This window comes from Seriola aureovittata, chromosome 3, assembly GCF_021018895.1.
Source record: "Seriola aureovittata isolate HTS-2021-v1 ecotype China chromosome 3, ASM2101889v1, whole genome shotgun sequence".
In the NCBI taxonomy this organism is placed as follows: domain Eukaryota; kingdom Metazoa; phylum Chordata; class Actinopteri; order Carangiformes; family Carangidae; genus Seriola; species Seriola aureovittata.
Window position 1 is genome coordinate 28,230,719 of NC_079366.1, and position 7,696 is coordinate 28,238,414.

Below are 7,696 nucleotides of genomic sequence, written 5' to 3' on the forward strand. Positions count from 1 at the left end.
ATAAAACAACTACAGAGATATTAAAGAGGAACACTAGCATTAGCTTCAGTTAGCATGGCTGTCTTCCAACAGGTTTTCTCTTTAATATAAGCTTCCATGTAAGCTTTGAAAGAGAGGAGGAGACCTGTAAAAAAAAAAAAAAAAAGCCCATAGGTCGTTTGTGCGGCAGTTTATTATGACGCATAGTTACGTTTTGTTGTTAGGCGACATCTAGTGGTCGTAGGAGGAAGGCTGTGGTCAGTAAAGATCGTCTAATGTTGAGGAAGCACCTACTTTAACCCAAATCACGATCTTTTCCTAAACTTAACAAAGAAGTTTTAGTGCCTAGACCTAACCTTATTATAGTAACTATGGCGACGAAGGAAGCTAGGCCACTCTTGGTACCCTCCATGTGTTTATTATTGTAACCAGCCAAGCTCCAGTTCACCTGCTGCCGTATGGGGCGCTATTTCAGGAGACGCTCCTACAGGTCGTATCAGAGGGTTGAAAAAAACAACCTGTGTGGTTGTTCAGGTTGGTTCGACTTGCTGTATTCCCACCGTGTGAAAAGACTGACGGCGGATTGCAATAATTCTCTCAATCCCTGTGAACAGCAATTATAAGACCACGATGACTTTGCAAAATAAATGACAATTACATAAGAGTACCAAGAAGTATAGATACGGATGAATAGTACCAGTAATGCTACCAGGATGGATATATGAGAGGAGAGAACACTCCATCAAAGTGATCATCAATTACAATTAAATAATGTCCAAGTCACAGAAAGGACAGATGAAATATGGGAAGCAGGATCTTTGCAGCAAGGCAGCCATTAGATGTTCTTGTCCAGAGATTTTGACTTTGGAGCTTTAATGATACATCACAACAAACAGAAGAAACCCTAAGAAGAGTGAAACTTTAAAAACTCACCAAGTCCCAGAGACCCACAAAAAAGAAAAACTTCTCACACTGAGTTGCAGCCGAAAAAAAAAGCCGACACCAACCAACCATAGACAGTAAAACAACAGTCTGCTTAGACAATGATTCCCAAACTTAAGGGTTAGAAGCCACTGGAGCAGCAGCACAAAAACAACTAGAGACTCCTCTGGGAGAGGCAGACAAGAGACGGGGACAAGGAGAAACGAATTAGAGAGTCGAGAGAGAAAACATACGAAGGAAGAGGATGGAGTTAAGATATGGAAGTTAGGAAGGCAAGAGAAAAAAAGGGAAGACAGAGGATGAAGGGTCGTTTTGAAGATGACAACACAGTAACCTGTAGCTGGGAAGAAAGGATAAGACAGGGGAGGAGGAGGAGGAGGCAGAGGTTAAGGTTTTGTTTGGACAGTCACAGGTTTACAAGGACGCTCTCTAGTGAGGCTTCAAAAATATCTTGTTCAGCGGATCCACATGGGAGGCTGCAAAAGGGCAGAGCTGCCATTAAGTGACTGGGGAGATGGGGAGAAAGATAAAACATTTTTTTTTTTTTAAAAAGTGAGTAAAAGGAGTTAACCAAGGTCTCCTAAAAAAAACAATCATCTCTCAGTTGAATGATTTAAGTCGTTTATTACACCAAACTCCAGACTCCTCGTTTAGTTTCAAGCATCTGAAGCTAATTAAAACCCTTCTGTCTCTCACATTCTGTCACATAAAGCATCGGCCGTTTGTGCCGGTGATGCGCCATGACCAGAGCATTTTCATTCGCTCCTTGTCGTGAAGTTTTCTTTTTCAAATTCTGCTGTAATTTAAATGCTTGTGGCCAGCTTGTATATTCAGCCATGCTTCCCTTCCTCCCTGATAAGGGTATTTGTTTTATTTTGCAATTTCATATTGTGTAATTTTGGTTGAGCGTGCTGTTTGTTGTAGTCGTTCAGGTTCTAACATTGTGTTGGTCGTTGCTGCTGTAATAGAGCAATTAGGGATGCTGTTTCTCTAATCTCATTCTAACTATTCGCTTCTTTTTATATAGTTTTGTTGTAGTGACAGGTCGCATCTATTTCTCTTTCTCTGGCAGTTTCTTATGCATGTTCCCTCCTCCTCTCTCATTCCGTCTGTCTCCCTCTCTGTCAATCTACTTTTTTCCTATCCTCCCTTTCCCAACCTCTACATCCCCTGCGACAGAGCAAACCCTTTAATAATATATCAGCTCCTCCGTCTCTCCTGGCAGCGGTGGCAGATTCCTACAGGATTCAATCATGGCCACGCTAATGAGATTAGCATGGCTAATGCACACGGCCCTCCCTCCCCTCCCAGCAGGCGCTCCAACCCAGCAGGAGGGTACCCAGGATTTGTGGGTCGATTGCAGCGTGGGTGAACTAGGAAAGCCCCCGCCCTGTTCCACCTGGGCTTCGCCACAAGGTGCCGGACGAGAAACGAACATCCCAGGTGAACAGGGGCAGCAAGGGCGAGCTAGCCAAGTGGAGGAGAGCCTCCTGATGAAATCTGGCCCATGACAAGTCAATGTCTCTGTGTGTGTGCGTGTGTGTGTGCGTGTGTGTGCGAGTGAGGGAAGGATGTTGTTTGGCAGTCTTCAAAAAGCCATGGTAGAACCTGGCACTCCAGTCTGGCTGAATAGAGAGGAAGAGTGGGGAAAAAAATTTGGATGGATTGAAGGGATGGAGGGATGAAGAGGTGATGAAACAGATTAGCGCGACCTCCTGGGGGCTTATTGTCGAGCCTGCCTAGTCCAAGCCTCAACCACATTTCTCCAAGCGCCAGCTTCTAGAGCAAACGCTCACAAACACTCAACATTTGCAGTTTATAAATTTAGTGGCTGCTTTTATTCAGCGTGACTTGGGCAGTTGCAACTGTAGATAAGCCATAAATGATGTATCACCAACATTAGAAGCAATACGGCGACTCTAGCCAACACACACACACACACACACACACACAAAGGCAGAGACAGCAAGAAGCATGATTACCTCTAGTTTACACCCTGTGTCCTTAAGTCTTGATCCAAAGTATTCCAATTTAGTGGATGGGATTCTTCACAGCTTTGATTGATTTCTCAGTCAAATTATTTGATTTGTTAATCTATCAGTGAACTGAAGATGCATTACCCAAAGGTCTCTAAAGCTTCCATTCAGCTTAGAGAGATATTACTCAGAGGGACGCAACTATCCCTCATTTATGTTACATCACAGACCTCATTCCACTCTGGACAAACAGCAGCATTTAAATATTCATAACTCGGAATTAAGGTGTAAGATTTCCCATAATGCACTTCCATAATGCACTGAATGCATGTGCAGCACGCACGCACACACACACACACACACACACACAAGTACAAGTCCTTATCAGCAAACTCCAGTTATTTCTCCCCAAGTACAGTGGTGCTGTCACAGTGAGCTATCGCCATGGTGATCAGGAAGATGTGAAGTGAACAGCAAGGATTTGAGAGGTGATGTTGACTTCACACACACACACACACACAACCAAAACGCTTTCTACCTCTATTACGCAGCTATACTATAATCATAGCACTCTCACACAGCATGCACCAAGCTCTAACACAAACACTCGTCAGTACTTCTGCACACGCACCACATGCAAACAAACATTTTTTCCCACACACACACACACACACACACACACACACACACACACACACACACACACTCATACAATGAGAACAACAAGGGCACTTTCTCCCAAAAAAACATACACACAAACTCACGAAGCCACCTGCGGCCAGCCATGCACTCTCCTTGACACACACATACTTCCACCAACAAAAAGTACCTGCAGCACCGTCAATGCACATGCATCCAGACGAGAGGCGCGCGCTCGCACACGCACGCACACACACACACACACACACACACACACACACACACTAACAGATTCAAATAGACAACTGGTGATGTGTTGTGCACTTCTCAAGGTGAACACTGAGTAAACTCGCCCCTGGCATTTAATCAAGTCACGTCAGGATCACACCAACACGCTGCATACTAAAGAGATGGGGCAGATCACACTTGTCTGCTCTGCAGTTCACACGTGCATGAGGTGAGGAACTCTATTAGACATCTCCGAGGATTTTTTCATTTTTTTTTTTTTTTTATAATTTAATAAAAATTCTTTACATGAAATTAAAATGGATTTACTGCCTATGCCAGATGTCTCATACAAGTTAATGAGAATAAATCTTGGTCTTCATCAGGATAATGACTGACGTTATGAGGATACATGTTATATTATTCATATGATGCGATAAAACGCCCAAATGCCTCATGTTCTAAATCTGAATGACTCTGGTGAACGAGGATCCTCGTCATCGGCCATTTGTGCTCAGCTGATCTTTGTACCGACAAGCTAAAGACATTAAACAGGGGGTCATGAAGCAGGGGAACTCAAAGCAATGTAAACCAGTTCTATATAACATGTATTCTTCTGCAGAGGTGACAGTGAAGGTATAGATGCAATGGAAGGTTTATGTACAGTAGGTTGCATGATCCAAATTATGCAGAGGTTCAAAAACATAAACTAGACACCACATGCTGCCAAGCGAGCTGGTGTAAGCTCCACTGCTGGCTTCATTACAGTCTCTAGCAGAAATATGTGCTATGATTTCTATTCCGCAAAGCGCACAAATTTACCACAGACAAAGCAATAAAAAACTCCAGGAGAATACTCTGGCCTGCAGTTACTGCGAGCAACCCGAGTCCAAGAGACGCCTCGTGCCAAACAAGAAAAAAACAAAAAAAAACAAAACAAAAACAGTAAGAAACAAGAGCTGGGGAAATGTATTCGTCTTGTCGTCTGTCCAGCACGTTCTGTTGTAACATCTACTTAAGACAAAAAGAGCCAGGTTGGGTTTTAGTCACAGTAATATTTCTGAATGTCAGAGCTGCTCATGTTGACAAATTTCATTGGCTGAGGTAAAAACCCCAATGAGGAGAGTCACAGAATCACAATTTTACGGCCAAATAAGCTCAATAAAGATGTCAAAAGATTCAAGTGGGAAATGTTAGGTATGAACTGTTGATTCATGACTCTGTAGATGAATCTAAAACAACAGGTTCTGTTTTTGTTGCCCTTAACAAATGAAAAAGACACAAAACACAAAAAAAATGATCAGTTTTTTGGTGCCAGTTGCCCAGCAACAGCTGAATGCCCATTATATTAGGTAGCCATTCTTTCACGTCGAGGGCACGACCTCTTGAAGGCCACATCTGCTTTGCTATTTAGTAGCCATTACGCTCAAGCTCGAACGAAATGCTCGGGCAAGTCTTGAGAAGAAAATGAGAAATGAGACAGTGACTAAGCACAAGGCTCTTAAAAATCATACTGCAGGTGCTGACTGTATAAACCTTGAGATCATTGTGCTTTGTGGGGAAACAGATGAAGCAGATGATGAGTATCATGAGATTTACAAAGAGGGCTCAAACACGCAGCTGCCATATTGTTGTGGAGGAACGTTTATCATTCTGAGTAATTAAGCAGCTTCCACGCTGAGTGCCAGATGAGCTTAGAGAGGTGTGTTTGATCAGGTTTAGGCCCTTATTACGCTTCTGCAGGATGTCCTCAACAGGAAGTGCGACTTGTTTCAGTGCTTACGGGAGACTTGAAATGTAATTCGGAGCTGCTCAGTCGCATGCCACGTTGATCCGTTAACACGAAAAACCCTGATGGGGCCGATCTGAGAGAAATCTGTCGCCGAACATGGCAGGACGAGGCATGTTGGGTCTTTGTGTCATCACAATAAAAGATCAAAAACCTCGACACAACGGAGAGCTTCAGCATCCTGATATTGTGTTAAAAGTCACAGCGCATCATTACAAAAATCTGCAGCCAAAGCGGTGTTGGATATAAACCTGCAGGAGTCTTTATACTCCGTGTTTTGATCTTAATCTGCTTTTACACTGTTAAATCAGGAAGGTAGTCATTAAATGACTATGAATAAGTGAACTCAAAGCAGATCTGAAGGTTTTTTCGGCAGATGAGCAATCTGGGAAAGAAAGTCAGTTCAGCCACATGCAGCTTTTCAGGGTATCTGAATATTAGGTCAACATGTTCACACGTTTCAAATGCAGAATGGAAGCTGCAGTTTACAGCTACACTAAAGACACACAGTGAGTATAAGACATATTTTATTAAAAGATTTTATTTGATATTTGAACTACTGTGTGTTAGAAACATATTACCAGGTCGGTTTGTTGTAGTTGTTAAGTCAATACAACGTAAAAGTAAATGTCCAACATGCCCTGAAAACTGGTATTAAAAGTCATTAAAAATCTCTATAAATAGATTCTTAAACTTACAGAATCAGAATCATGTGCAGAGTCCATGTGCTTGATTTCTCTGGTTCCACGTCCCCAATCCGGCCCATATACAGCATGATTGTAAGATGCCACTTCCACATCTGGACCAATTCTGAGTAACACACCAAGAATCCATAGCTGGACTATGACCTAGATGTAGAAGTATACGGGCCAGACTCGGGCCGAGGACCCAGGCATATTGGGCCAGAAGCTTAATTTTCGCTATATGGGTAAAAATGAAATAACATAAAAGTTTTATATGTTCAGTCTGGAGCAGACCTCACACATATGCACTTAGTCACTTTATGAAAATACTTTAAAATAAATATATAATATACAGTACGTACACTTATTGCCCAACTCTTGGCTTTTGGGAGAGAAAAAGCCAACAGGCACTTTATCGAGCTGCTCAGGAATATCCACAGGAACAGTGACAAAGCTGATTTGAGCTGATAATAAAATAAAACATTCATTCAGGTTTTAAACAGGTTCTCAAAGTGGATATTCTGTGCAATTCTGATGCAAATATTATGTATAGAAATATACTGGCAATAACTGCAACTGTTGAAATCTTTCAATTGAAGTGGGACACATGCATAGAAATCTGTGTCATGATTTCAGCTCATAAATAGGGATAGTGCAACTTAATGACATATTTATTTATGAACAACAAAAAAAATACCGCCCAGTTTCCCCCCTGAAGAACTAGGACAGAGCTTACATTCGCGAGGAAGGATTTGCACCCAGTAGCGCCTTCATAAAAAGAACACTTTCCCGCTGTAGAACTTTTCAGCGCGGTACCGAAAGTGGGACAGAATCGTCGAGGACACGGAGGAAGCTCAACCCAAACCAAAATAACCACAGAATATAGGTTGCTGCTAAAAACACCACACCACACATCGCTGTAGTTTCCTCTCAATGCATTTCAGCATCGTGCATCACGGAAGCACGAAACTTCAACTTTACAATGACGTAGCCAAACATTTCCACTGAAAGGACAGATCCAGGAAATGTACAAAGTCTAAAAAAAAGTCTTCCACATCTTTTTGTTCTCCCTCAGCACCGCATTCCCAAAATCACATTGCGGTCACGCTTGGGGATCAGCACCGGCTGCTATGGCAACAGACATCCCTCTTTGCCGGCCGGGCTAGTCTGGCCAGAATTGGTTGTAAAAAACCCTTCACATGCCGGTGCGTTTTAGACTGAAATGCCATTGGGCTTTGTCAAGTGCTTTTGCTAAAAAGAGCTTCTGTGGGTGAGCCGTCAGCTCAGGCTGGCTGCTCTGTCAAACCCAGCCAAAAGCACCGGACTTATTAGAAAATCCATGCCTCACTAGAACTGAATAGGAGTCAAAATGACAGCTGATCTGCACTAGAATGTAATGGGGGTGTTTCATATGTGAGAGAACAGCGTGAATTGACTCACTCACCTCTGCTTTAGTAGATTAG